Below are 15046 nucleotides of genomic sequence, written 5' to 3'. Positions count from 1 at the left end.
GGCGGTGGTGGCGCACACCTTTAATCCCAGCACTTGGGAGGCAGAGGCAGGTGGATTTCTGAGTTCGAGGCCAACCTGGTCTACAGAGTGAGTTCCAGGACAGCCAAGGCTACACAGAGAAACCCTGTGTCGAAAATACCAAAAAACAAAACAAAACAAACAAACAAAAGAATCGACTGCCAACTCTCTGTGGTGGTGTTGGACCACATCTCCTGCTTCTGCCACCGCGGTGGGGCCATAGAGCCTCTGCTGGGCCATCTCACTTGGCCGTCCCTCTGTTAGCTGTCTCTCTGGTGGGGGACCCCGAGTTCTTCTTGCTACCACACAACACACCACACACCAACAGTCTGCCAGCTCCTTAACATCCAATTACCGGGTAAAGCACGACTCTTAATCTTAAATAGTTAGCCAGTTTGATTTACGTGTATTATAATCACAATTACAAGATGTCAATACAGTAAAAGCCTTACCCAACATTTCTAACCTTTAGACGCAGAAACACACAGAAAAAAAGACAGAAGCCATGTTTCTTCTCCAACCTCCCGAGACCTCACCCTCCCCTGCGTGCCCCTGCACTCTCCCCCCAAAACTCCTAGCTCCGTCCCCTACCTCCTCGTCCAATCACAGATCCTCTCTGTACTGAAGAACTTTCCTGCAGCAGAGCTCCTTTGCATCTTCTCTGTGGAGGCCACGTGCTGAGTGCTCTGGCTGGCTGGCTCCTGCCTGGCCATGAGTTTCAGCTGGCTCTAGTCATATTTATGACCTGTTTATTAACGGCCATTGGCTGGCCTGAGTTTCCTTATCAGGTTTAGAACAGCTGTGGAGTTCACGAAACAGTTGTCTTGGTAACCCCAATGCCAGTCTCTCCCGTGACTGATGTGGTGTTGGTACAGTATGCCTGTTGCTTATGAACTGACACTGTGTATTACATCAGCAGGCAGAACAGCGGCACCAGGCTTTGCCCATGTTAAGTTATGGTAAAGGTTGCAGATCAGCTGACCCTAAGTAGGCAGTTAGTCAACCCCGGCAGCCTGGTGTAGTCACAGAGCGGGGCCTTACCAGGTAAGTGCGTGCTGGGCCATGGAGCTGATGTGGGATCCTGAGGGAGAAGGACTCTCACAATGGCAGGAGATTCAAAAGACGTCCTTGCTGGCCTCGAAGGTGGAGCCGGCTCCACGAGCCAAGTAAAGCCTCCGGAAGCTGCTGTTGACACAGATCTGAGCGCCGTGTGACCTGCTAGGTCTCTGCTCTATGCAACTGTGATAGTAACTCAGTTTGGATTTCCCTAGGCCTTTTCTGTTTCAGAATCCCATGTTCTTGGGATTTGTAGACTGTTTTTCTCAGAGCACATAGGCTGAATGATTGGCATTTGGGCAGAAGACCACAGAAGTCCAGTACCTTCCTATCTTGTCATAGCGGTTGTGTAGACAGATGGCATGATATGGCTGATGATGTCACCATAGGGCTTGTCATGTTTCTCAACTGTAGGGTTGCCCTACTTTACATACTGTTGGTGTGTGTGTGGTGTGTGTGTATGTGGTGTGCACATGTGTGTATGTTGTATGTGAATTGTGGTTGTGTGAGTGTGTGTATGAGTGAGTGTGTGAATGTGTATGTGGTGTATGTGTGTTTGTGTGAGTGAATGTGTGTATGCATATGTGTGTGTGCTGTGTGTATGTATGCATGCATGTGAGTGTGTATATGAGTGTGTGAATGTGTATGTGTTATATGTGTGTGCATGTGTGAGTGTGTGTGTGTGTGTGGTGTGTGTGAGTGAGTGATTGCGTGTATATGCATATTTGTGCTGTGTGTGTATGTGAGTGGGTGGGTGTGACTGTGTGTATGTGGTGTGTGTATTTGTATGTGTATGTGGTGTATGTGTGTTTGTGTGTGAGTGTGTAGTGTGTGTGTGAGTGAATGAGTGTATGCATATGTGTGTGTGCTGTGTGTATGTATGCATGCATGTGTGTATATGAGTGTGTGAATGTGTATGTGTTATATGTGTGTGCATGTGTGAGTGTGTGTGTGTGTGTGTGGTATGTGTGAGTGAGTGAATGCGTGTATATGCATATTTGTGCTGTGTGTGTATGTGAGTGGGTGGGTGTGACTGTGTGTATGTGGTGTGTGTATTTGTGTGTGTGTGGGGGGGGTTTGTGTGTGTGATGTGTTTAGTGCTTCCATACTGCCTGGTACTACAGAATACTCCAGGCACATCTTGACTACCTTCTGCTATAGTTCCAGAAGGAACATTTTCTCCCTTTTTGGCCACAGACCCAATTATTTTGGTGGCAGCTTATATCATTGTGGAGAGGTGCCAGAAACCAGATCAGGGAGCTGCGTGTCTACTCACCAGTTCTGGATCTAGGGGATACGTGTACACATATTAACACTTGTATGTACACATATCTTTGTTTTAAGAACATAGGATGATCTGGCCTGCAGCTTACTGTGCAGCCCAGCTGGCCTTGAACTGCAGCAATGAGGCAATCCCCCTGCACCAGCATCCCAAGCCCTACAATAACAAGAGAGCACTACCATGCTCAGTGTTGTATTTCTCTAGGCAACCATGTCAGTGACCTGCAGAAGCAAAGCCACTGGGAGGATATTTGCACACAGGGTTGTGTGTTGTGCAACAGTGGGGGTGTGTTGTAAGAGATACGCTGCTGCTGCTGTTCTGTGACACTGGAGCACACTTACACACTTGGGCACTATTGCCATTTGTGTATGTATGATAAATGCCATAGTTTATCGCTCCCAGGCTGCAAACACGCTACTGCACTGGGAACTGTGTAGCTGCAACACAGTGACATCTGTCTAAATAGGTGTAGACATGTTGAAACATGTCTAAATGTCGAAAAGGGCACAAAGCAGCAGGATGAGTGCTGCACCTGTGGGGGGCACCTGCAGCAGGTGAGACATGCGATGCTAACGTTTGCTTTGGAGGCCTTGTCTGACACTGTCCCTGGGACATGTAAACAAAAGCCTACCCACCCCGGACAGGGAACCTGGAACAGACGGAAGGGTGAGGATCCCACCACATCCAACTTAGTGAGCCAGTGAGTTTTACGGTGGATTTATTTACAGAAATGTGGGTGAGGGGTCACCTATAGGAGCAGAAGTGAGTCAAGCACAGCTGCATCACCAGAGGCCACCCCAGCATGGGTGACAGCTCGTGGAGCCTAGAAATCTTGAGTGCACTGCAGGCAGCTCAGCAGGGTGGACAGTGGCCCCTCCTGCTAGCTCAGCTGGCCTGAGCCCCAGGAGGCTGCTGGGCTAGCCTGTGAGTGTCCCTCAGCTGTCCTTTACGTAAGCTTGACAAGGGGTGGGGGGTGGAGTGGAGTGGGGTGGGGTGGACGGGAAGTGTGTAGGGGGAGGGGCATGAGGGGGAGGGGGGTTAGTGAAAGTGGTCAGTGTCAGAAATATCCTAAAGTACTACTACTACTACTACTACTATTATTATTATTATTATTATTATTATTTGAGGTGGTGTATTCCTGGCCAGATCATGCCAAGCCAGCACAATTCTCCCGTGAGAAGTCTTTATTGATAGAGGTGTGCCTGAAGGGGAAATGAGGTGAAGAAGTGAGAAGTGAGGAAGAAAGAGAGAGAGAGAGAGAGAGCAAGAGCTATGGGCTGGGGGGGTCTGTGTCTTTTATCTGGGCTGAGGCATAGGTAATGTAGGTGACGTGCTGGTGATGCAGGTAACACATGCACAGGAAGTACCATGGCAACGGACTCAGCCGGGTCCTGTCACCCAGGGATGACGTCATTGCTGGGTTCAGAAGCTGGCTGTAAACAGCTTCTGGCTGTGGCTGTCTGTGGATGATTCTGATGCATTCATCATCATCGTCATCGTCGTCGTCCTCCTCCTCCTCCTCCTCCTCCTCCTCCTCCTCCTCCTCCCCCTCATCGTTTCAGCTCACTTTAGAGAAGCAGCTCTCAGCCTTCCCGGCGCTGTGACCATTTAATACAGTTCCTCATGCTGTGGTGACCACCTTCCCCATCCATAAAACTATCTTCATTGCTACTTCAGTAATCTTGCCATAGTTATGGATTATAATATAACTGTTTGTGTTTTCCAATAATCTTAGGTGACCTCTGAGAAAGGGTCATTCAACACCCCAAAGGGGTTGGTACTAACAGGTTGAGAAACACTTTAGAACTTCCTGTGTCTTAAGGAGTTCCCCCCAAATCGGGCAGTTTTAATCTTGGAGGGAACTGCGTTATAATTGGGGGGGGGGGGGCAGCCGGTGAAGTATGCTGGGAGCTCGAGTGGCAAGCCCTGAGAAGGAGCTCACCGTGACCACAGCTCCGAGGCGAGGTGTGCCGTGTGTGGGCTGTGCCAAGTCTACACCGAAGTATTTCCTTTTCTCAAGAACAATTGTCGTAGTTCACAGTGTGAGTTTTGTTGGTTATTTGGCTTGCCTTACTTTGTAAACAAAAACTTTTATAGTGATATTTGGCTTAAAACACATTGTTTATCTTTAGTCTGTAAGCCTTTTCATATCCTAACTTTTATTATGTACATATATATTTATGATATATATGTGTATATATATATATGTATGTATTTTTATGATAACAAAATCATAACATCAAGACCATCAGCTTTTATTGACAGTCTGTTGCCCTGGAAGGACTTCATGGAAATACACAGAGAACTGTGACCTCTGAATTACATGTGTGCACTCATGAGAGTGAATGAGGGTGTGTGTGTGTGTGTGTGTGTGTGCACGCGCGAGCACTCATGGGAGTGCAGATGGTGGCCAGAGGAGGGTGTTGGATCTTCTGGCACTGGAGTTACAGTCTGAGGTCAGCTCTCCGGTGTGGTTGCTGGAACTGAGTTCCTGGGATCCTCTGCAGAGCAGTAGCTGCTCTTAGCTGCTGAGTCCTCCCCAGCTCTGACAGTGGGTGGGGCTTTTCTGGCTCTCTCCTGGAAGACTTGCCTGAGGCTCTCACTGCACCAGCGCCTCTCTGTCTTCCTGTTCAGAGGTGTGTCCCTGCTGATGGCTGAACTTGCTTTTTTGTACCAGAGACATGCTTATAAATGGCTAAGTAAGTTCTGTGGATTCGGCTCTGCCTTGGTGAAAACCTTCCATTGTTTCTTCACGGAGCGAGGGATGCACATGTTTATCATGGCACTCACGTGGGCAAGTGTGAAGACTGAGAATTCACACCACAGGTCGGTCAACTATTAGTTGGAAAACTAGAGAAACTGATGAAGTAGCTGGGGGCCTGGGGTGAGGTGTGCTGTATACTAAGTCTGGGAGTCTCGAGGCTGGAGCCACTCTGGCTTGGGAATCCAAGTGCAGTAGGAAGGGGGTCCCCAGCCTGGACAAAGGGCAGGGTTCACTTTTCTTTGTGTGTCTGTTCTGTGTGGGCCCTCGGATGACTAGACAGTGCCCTCCTAGGTTGAGGGCGGATCTTTATTCAATCCATGGATTGAAACGCCAGTTTCTTCTAGAAGTATCCTTGGAGCTATGTCCAGAGACAGAGATATCCCAGGAGCCATGTCCAAAAACAGTGCTGTCCAGTTAGCTGAGTGTGCCTTCCTTTGTCTGTAACCAGTGTGGTGGCCGTCTCTGTAGTCAGTCAGCAGGCTCCATGCTTGACCGTCCTCGTCTCCTCCCATGTTGAGCAGTCTGCCTTTTCCCTCCCTGGGAACTTCTGCTTTGGCGTGGACAAGGGCTCTTGCTCTGCTGTTCTCTTCTTTGGTGGTTCATTTCTAGCAGGTATATGTAGTAGTACCAGGACTGATAAGCCATACCCCATGGAGCATGTACATACATACATACCTCATGGAGTGCATACATACATACATACATACATACCCCTTGGAGCACATACATACATGCATGCATACCCCATGGAACACATGCCCCATGGGTCACATACATACATATATGCACACAAGCATATATGCATACATACATATATACCCCATGGATCACATAATACATGCATTCATATATACATGCATACATACCCCATGGAGCATATGAATATATACATATATGCATGCATACATATATACATACCTCACGAGCACATACATGCATACATACATACATGCTTGCATGCATTCATACATACATACCCCATGGATCACATATATACACTCATACATACATATCCCATGGAGCACATACATGAATGCATTCATACATACATATATATATATATATACCCCATGGAACACATGTATACAAGCATGTATATGTACATAGATATACTATGAAGCACAAACATGCATGCATACATACATAATGCATACATGCATTCTTGGTGTTTCTTCTCCATTTCCAGTTACATATGAATACAGTTCTTGTTCACCTCAGTGAGTTGGTTCACAAATCTCTTGTGCAGTTGGATTGTAGTTTCTTAAAATCCAGTGAGGATGGGTCACAGTTGGGGCAGTCGACGTGTTCTATGTTTTCTTCTGGAACCTGTATGGTTTACACTTCATGCTTTAGACTTTAAGTAGGCTAATTGAGTTAATTTTGTGAATCACATAAAGTCTGTTGTCTGTGTTAATTCTTTTAGTTAAGCACCAGTTGCTGAAGGCTCTTTTCCCACCAAGTGGCTTTTGCTCCCTGTCAAAGGTCAGATGGATGAGTTATGACACCCTCGCAGTGGCCTGTGTGATACTCGATCATCATAGCTCTGTCCTGCCCTACGACCGTGAATCATCTTGAGTCTCCTGCAGACCTTTGGTTTTTCCTTCCAGTGTTACAGTCAGTTGTCAGTGTTTGTAAATAGCATGCTGGGGATTTTTTTGTAGATGTCAAATTGCATCTACAGATGAAATTGAGAGGTACCACCACCGTTAACAGCACAGAATCTTCCATTTATGTTTCTTTGTTCTCCGTTGGCGCTTTGCAGCTTTATGCCCACGGGTCTGTGCCCAGTGGTCCCGCTTGGCCCACCTCATACCTTTTACTATCGCCAGGAGTGTCTTGTGTTTGCTTTTGTTTTCCCCCAGAGCCTCAGTGTTCATTCCTGGCACACAGTGGGGCAGCTGTTGTCAGAGGTGACATGGCGTCTTGCTGGGGCTATACTCTGGGTTATTAGTTCCCTAAGATAAGTTGAGTGTTGTTGAGCAGCCGTGTCATCTGTGAACCTGGCTTTATTTTCTCTTCCCTCTCTGACACATCTCATTTCCTCTTTCTGTCTGGCTGCACTGGCCAGGACTTTCAGTATGATGTCAGTGGGCGTGTGTGAGAAAGCATCCTTGCCACATTCCTTGATTTTTGAAGGAACACGCTTGGGTTTCTCTCCACTGAGCTTGATAACTGTAGGGCTCTGTATTGAGAGAGATTTCCAGGTTACAGAGATTCCTAAGTCCTAGGCACTTGGTTTTGTTTAAGCCAATCATGAGTTAAGTGTTAGATTTTTTTTTTCAGATACTTTTTCTGTACCAATTGACACAAGAATTTTACCTTGACGATTATATGTGTGTGTGTGTGTGTGTGTGTGTATTCTAATACATATCTAGTGAGTCGCAGTTGCCCATGGAGTTTAATTCATTTTATTTAAGAATTGGACTTGTTTTTGTTTGTTTCTTGTTTTGTTAAAGTTTTGTTGAGTTTTTGCACAGGCGATAGGACAGCTTTCTTTTTCCCAGTAGTTTTATTAATTTGGTTGTTTCAGAAATGCAGGGTTCACTATCACAGTAGAGTGCACTACACAAGTGTTCGCTGAAGGAGGTCGTAGAGAACGCCATCACTGCCCATTAAGGTTGAACAGTGTTCACCACGAGCGCGTCTGAGCTGCGTCGGTTGTTGATTCGGTTTCTTCACTAGGTACAGGTTTGTTCAAACACCGCACCTCTCCTCGTGAGTTTCGGTGGTTCATTTCCGTAAAGGATCGTGTCATTTTGTGTAAGTTGCTGAGTTTAGAGGCATGAGATTATTTACAGTTAATCTCTTTATAGTCATTAACTCTGATCCCTTTCCCCCAGGAGGGTCTCAGTGTCTTGAACGCTGCCTTAGCCACACGTGACCTGGGACTTTGCTCCTCTGCCTATGAAGTGCAGGGATTATTTGGGTTTGAACCCTCATGCCCAGTTTGTGCCGAGCTGGGGATCAGAACCAAGGCCCTTAGCAGGCTGGCAGATGTGGCTATGCCTCTGCCTCCCCTCCCTTTATGATACTGGTTACTTGTCTTTTTCCCCCCTGGATCAAAGTAGGGTTGTAACAAGTTTTAGTGATCTTTTACTGTTATTTCCCTCCCTATCGTTTAGCTTTTATTGACTTTCTCGCTGATATGCTTTTGCATTAGGATCAGGCTGCTCTTTCATGTTGTAGGTGCTTGGCTTAGGTTACTGATTCCAGGTCTTTGTCCTAATGCATGTGTCTGATGTTGTAATTTCCCTCTGCTTAGAGGGAAGTTACACACTGGTCTAATTTGTAAAATTTCACTTACATGTAGTTAAAATATTTAAAAAAATTGTCTTGAGGGTTTTTATTTGACCTGTGTTTTTTTGAAGTTGTTTAGTTTCTAAATTTTGGGGAACTTCCCAGCTTGCTCTCTGTTCCTCAGCGTCTGGTTTAACTCCGCTGTTGCCCAAGGATGCGATTTCGAGATCTTGATTCCTTTCAGAGGGCGTTGCTATGAGGTCCTTGGTTCCTGTCCCTGTGAACTTAAGATGCACTGGCTGGTGCTGCTGAGGGATTTGATAAGCAGATTAGATTCAGTTGACTTAACGCTGCTCCAGGAAGCCGAGAACTCACTGACTGTGCGCGGGCATTGAAGTCTCATCTCTTTTCTCCATAGTTTACCACTGTTGCCAAAAGTATGTAGATGTCCCATCAGGTATGTGCGACTAATGGTTTCTGTACAGTCCTGCAGCATCCACCCCCTTAGCATTTCATAATGCCTCTCTTTAACCCTGATAGTGTTTCTGTTATGAAATCTGTTTTGTCTGAAATTTGTTTACTCAGTCTACCCCCTGGTCCTCTTTCTTCCCTTCCCATTCTCAAATAGAATCTTCTACACACACACAAACATGTACATACACGCACATTCACATGCATACATACTCATGTGCATAGACACACATACACATGCATACACACATACATATACACATGCATAGACATACACATACACATACATGCTCACACATATACAGGTACATACACACGAACATGTGTATACACATAAACATGCACACACATGTGCAGTCATAGGCACATACATACACATATAAGCACACACACACATACACACACACACATACACACACACACACACACACACACACACATCTGCCAGATGAGGGAACCCTCAGGTTCAGCTTTCCAAGACTGACCTACTTTGCTCAATGATCTCGAGTCCCATACATTCTTCAAATGGCAAGGTTTCAGTCTTTGTATTTTTGTTTTGTTTTCACAATAGGGTTTCTCTGTGGAGCCCTGGCTGTCCTTGAACTCATTCTGTAGACCAGGCTGGCCTTGAACACACAGGGATTCGCCCGCTGGCATTAAGGGCATGCACCACCACTGCCTGGCTCCTTGGGGATTTTGAAATATTTGTTTCTTTGTTGTATTTAGACCCAAACCATGTAAAGTCTTAAATTGATTTCATGGCTAAATAAAACTTTATTTTGTATATATGCCACATTTTAAAATCTACTTTCCTGTTGACGAGCGTGTCCTGTCTAGTGTGCAGAGTTATTAGTGAGCACTAAGTAGGAGGTGGTGGCCCACAGCCCCGCATCCTTAGTACCTGGGGGAGAAGGAATTGTGGGCTTAAGGTAGTTCTGGGCAATGCAGTGAGTCTGAGGTGAGCCTGGCCACGTGAGACCCTACCTTAAAATAAAAATAAAGTAAAATAAAATGGGGTGTTCAGGTACTATTTTCTTACTTTTAATCTTATTTGGTATGAATCTTAATGTTAGTTGCTTATAACAGAGGATTTGTCATTTAAAAAATACACACTGAATAAAAAGGAAAAGTCGCTTTTAGTTGTATGTCTACAAAAACCATGTGAAGTCATAAGTATGTAGTAGAGGTATTTTCTAACATTTTTTAACTGCCCACTACTGATTGTCCTACTTCAAACCCTTTTCTGATTTTAGCTGAATGCCGGATATGAGCCCATTTTTTTCTGCTCTTCTCACTAACTTCTCTTCTTGGGCAAAGTCTAGATTTTGATTCACAGGCATCTCTTTTTCCCTGAAGAAATCTTGCAGGTTAGTCAGCCGGGAATCCGCTTCCTGATTTTTGTTTAAAAACAGCATTTCTCCTTTAGGATATAAAAAAAATGTATTATGTGTGTGAGTGTTTTGCCTGCATGCATGTCAGTGCACCTTGTGACTGTAGTGCTCCCTGTGAGTGTAGTGCTCCCTGTGAGCGCAGTGCTCCCAGATGCCAGAAGAGGGCGTCAGGTCCCCTGGGGCTGGAGGTACAGATGGTCTGAGCCTCCAGGTGGGTGCTGGGAGCTGAACTTGGGTCCTCTGGAAAAGCAGCAATTCCTTTACTGCTGATCCATCTCTTCAGCCCCCTCCAGGATTAAAAAAAATGTTTAATATTATTGTTTTGCAGACCGACTCTTGCTGTATATTCCAGGCTGGCCTCCGGTCTGCACTCTCCAGCCAAGTGCTGCATTACTGCACCGAGTTCTCTAAGTTTTAAGGACGGTTCCGCTGGGTGTCGATGTGAGGCCTGGGCTGGTGTTTTCTTTCTCATGAGCACGTGTCCCTACCAGAGCGGATTACAGGCACAGGCTGCCTCGTGCAACTCTTTCAGTTTTGAAGGTTAATCTGTCTGGGTGGATTTACGGGCTGGCTTTTAAATCCTTTCTTAGAATTTTCCTGTCTCCACTTACATTAACTGTGCTCTTGCCTGCCTGGGAGAAGGGTTAACCTGTTAAATACAATTATCACCAACTCCCTGTCTATAACAGCACACTCTGCATCTCTTCTCTATCTCCCTGCCTGTGATTTACCTCCGAGATGGTTTGCTTCTAGCCTACCAACGGACATTGTTATGCGAGCCAGTTGTACAGTGCTGGGTACTGGGAACCACGGGGACATCATCTAGCTGCATTTGGGAATATATGTCAAGGCTGGCTATGGCTGTGTCTACCATAGATGTATACTATATACTACACCATCACAGAAACGTGATACCAGAGCTTCCCAATCTCTAGGACGCCCTTTGCCTTTGAGCTCCTTGAAGGGTTTTTCAGATGGTCTGGGTCAGTGTTCCTCCCTCTTAACCGCTGTCACTGAACTAGGGACTTTGGGGAGTTGGTCAGTAACTGGGAAGGTGAGGGTTATGTGATCATGCCTGGTAAATTGCAGACATGAGGGGCCTGTGACCTTCGTATGTGTTCCTTGGTCATACTCTCTGTCTTTGGGGACAAAAAAGCCAGGAAATGTCAGTCTCAGACAGTGTTCTTCTGTAGCTTGCATAAGGCCCTGGACACTCTTCTGTGGAAGTCTGGGGTTTTGATGGAAAATTCCCAGAGGCCATTGCAAAGCCTTAACTTCACCTTTGCAGCCTGTCGGGTGCCTGACATCAAAGCCCCCGCAGGTTAGGGCTTCCTTAAGGCTGCAGTCTTGGGATTTTGCTTTCGTGCATTCAGTTCACACTCAACAGCTACCAGCGTCACTCTTCAGTTGTCCTGGAGTTAGTGGCGCCAGATTGGGGAAATCTACCGCATTTGTGACTGGATTCTCCTGGTATCTCTAGATTTCGGGGTTGTGGTCTGACCTATGACCTCAGTTCTTTGGTGAATTGAGGAAAAGTCCCCTCTCCCAGGCTGCTCAGTGTTGCCTTGTGTGAATGAGATAACTCCCAGGCTCCGTGAAGAGAGTGGAAGTCCCCTGTGGCTTTCCGCACCCAGCTTTCCCCACTGGCTGGAGGGGCTGGGTCGATATGAGACATCCTGACCTCTCAAAAGCACCTGACTCTTATGGAGGGAAATAACCGCTCTTTCCAGCCAAAAGACTCCCCGCTTCTCCGTGGCTGCTCCGAGTTGCTGCTTAGCTCTCTGCCTTCCTTATTTCCAAGGTTCCTTGACTTCCTCAGGAGGCTGGGGGTAGCTTGGTGGTAAGTGCATGCCCAGTGTGTACACAGTGTTGGGTTTAGTCTCCAGCACTGCCAGTCAGACAAAGAATGAAGCTTCCTGTGGGTTCTCGATCAGACTTGGAAATGCCAAGGGTATGGGCAGGTTGGGTGGGTGAAGCATTTAGACCTTTTCTAATTCTCCTTAGCTTTTCTGTCAGCACCCGGTCCCACCTGTCCTAGACAAATGTGTTCTCAGTAGTCTTTGCAAACACACATTTAGCCCTCCCTCCTAGCAGCTGCTGATAAAATTTCCTATCAGGAAGGCCCTGTTCCAGAAGACAGCTGCTCAGTCACCTGGAATATGGGAGCACCCAGGAAGGAGGCGTGGCTTATACGTACCCTGGAGAATAGTGGGTATAAGGCCTGTGCCCTTTGTCCTTCTCTTGAGGAGGCCATTGAGTTGGGCAGAACAAGGAGCTCCTAGAATAGTTGGAGCCTGGATAGGGTCAGGAGAGGGCATCCATCAGGGAGGTTATCATGTTTGCAAGAAGACTGATAAGTTAGCATGCTAAGAGTCTGAAAGCCAGGCTTGGTGAGGCATGTCTGCAATCCTTTCTCAGAAGGCCAAGGCAGGGAAATGGTTACTAGGGGCTAGACTGAGCTTGCTCAAAAGACTTTCTCAGTGTTGGTGTTTGATGTAGTTGCAAATTGCAAAATTAGTGGAAAGAAATGGATATAGTAGACTGTAATAGGAAGTACTGGTATAAAGCTCATCAAATATATACATATATATATATATATATATATATATATATATACATATGTATGAATACAAATAGAAATGTTAAATGTATATATGAGTACATAAATATATGTGCACATATTATGTAAATATATGTATACCTATGCACATGCCTTTGTATATATATACATATATACAAATACACACACATAAAATATATACACACACACACATATGTGTGTGTGTGTATCTTTGGTGTTTTTTTTTTTTTTTTTTTTACAAAACAAGGTCTCACTGTGTAGCTCTGGCTGTCCTGAAACTCACCATATAGACCAACCAGGCTGCTTTTGAACTCACAGAGTTCTGTCTTCTTCTGCTTCCCAAGTGCTAGGATTTAAAAAAATGTACCACTATACTTGTATTTATAATCTTATATATTATATGTTTTTTAATTTTAAAAGAAAATATTTTTAATGTGCCTGGTTGTTTTGCTTGCATTTATATGCATCACGTTGCAGTACCCGTGGCATCCAGAAGAGGGTGCTGAATATCGCGGACCTGGAATTATGGGCTGTTGTAAGCTGCCATGGGAACTGAACCCAGATCCCTTCTGCAAGAGCAGCCAGAGCTCCTAACCATCTCTCCAGCTCTCATAGATATGGCCTTTAGCTTTCCCTACTGAGATCCTGGTGTGAGCACATCTGACTGGTTTTTAAATGCAGTGCCTTGCTAAAGAAAAAAGAATTACTTGGGGAAAATGGCTAGTGCCAGGTTGGGAGCAGAGACGGTACATTTATTGGGCTACAGAATAGAAAGAGCAATGAAGTCATGTTTGAAGAACACAGATACCTGCTAGAAGGGGCTTCCTGGGACAGTCTGAGCATCCAAGTAGATGATGACGGTGGTAGACTGTAACCCCAGTTTGAAAGCAGGACGCATGATGAAGCTACGCTGATGTAAACAAGCCGAGAAGCTGAGGAATGTGGGTTTATAGTTTGTCCATGGGAGGCTTGTTCATTATAGAGGAAGAGAGAGGACAGCATGCCGTTAGCACGCAGAAGCTGACACCTTTAGACAGTTTTATTTATGTGTGTATGTGCCTGTATACACACCTGTGAACGAAGGTACCAGCAGGGCCAGGTGAGGGCTTCAGATTCCTTGGAGCTGAGTTCCCAGCCCTTATGGTCACCCAGTGTTCAGACTCCATTCCTCAGGACGGAACAGCAGGCACTCTTAACCAGCGAGCCTCTCTCCAGTCCCATAATCGGCTGGCTGACCCTTAATCATGTGACTAAGCATGTGACCAAGGAAGCGTTACAGGAGGTGATCCTCTGTCTGATAGCACCTGGTGGAATGGACATTTGTAACCACTACAATCGTCGCCACAGACTGATAGCCATATCGGGCAGACTAAAACCGTGGGGCATGCTACTGAAAACGAGCTAGTGATCCTCAACACTGTCAAGGGCATGAAAGTCAGAGTTCCCAGATGCCACAGAAAATGGCTATATCTGTCACATGACTCTGAACTGAACCCATTACAGAGGGTAGTGCAGATGGGTCCCTGAATCTGAGAGTTGGATTTGGGGTTTTTATGTTTCCCCTGTAATGCTGTGCTTGACCTAGGAGTTTACCTGGAACTTGGACTTGAATCTTCTGCTGGATATGTGGTACAGTCCTTCGGGGGGTAGTAGGCAGTGGCAGGCAGCTACAGATCCAGTCAGCCCGAGGTCATGAGTGGTGCTCTCCTGTGGGAGGTCACATCCCTTGAGCCAGATGTGAAGTGGGTTGTGTAATCAGTAAGAGTCTCCCAGGCTGGTTCCCATGTGGGGATGGACGATTAGGTGGGAGCAGATGCAACTGTGTACCTTCAGCACAGCGAGGGCACATCCATCACAGCAGAAAAACAATCTCTCCATTGCACTGTGTGTGTGTGTGTGTGTAAATCATGTATGTGTGTATGTGTATATATGTGTGTATATATGTATATATCAACATATGTATCTGTATAAGTATACATATATATACATAAACATATACATAAGCATATATACACACGTACACACATATATACACATACATGTGCGCGCGCGCACACACACACACACACACACATGTGTGTCACCTCTAACCATCAAAAGTACATCGCGGCTGAGCGTTTGGGAATGCCGGCTTTTGAGTGGTCTCAGAGCACTGGGACTGCTCTATGTGAACTGAGCCATGTTCTTTGTGATCTGGTCAGCTGGGGCTGAGATGTTAGCAATTGAGAAGAGGCCAGGATCCCTGA

General features: G+C 45.9%; 1 protein-coding gene across 1 annotated transcript in view; it reads left to right on the top strand.

Moving 5' to 3' along the window:
* Positions 1-15046, top strand: part of Tbc1d8 (TBC1 domain family member 8) — a 106472-nt gene that overhangs the window by 40231 nt on the left and 51195 nt on the right. The window lies entirely within an intron of this gene.

The sequence above is a fragment of the Apodemus sylvaticus genome, chromosome 9, assembly GCF_947179515.1.
Source record: "Apodemus sylvaticus chromosome 9, mApoSyl1.1, whole genome shotgun sequence".
Classification (NCBI taxonomy): domain Eukaryota; kingdom Metazoa; phylum Chordata; class Mammalia; order Rodentia; family Muridae; genus Apodemus; species Apodemus sylvaticus.
The sequence above is the reverse complement of the archived record's forward strand: the minus strand, read 5'-3'. Positions and strand labels throughout refer to the sequence as shown.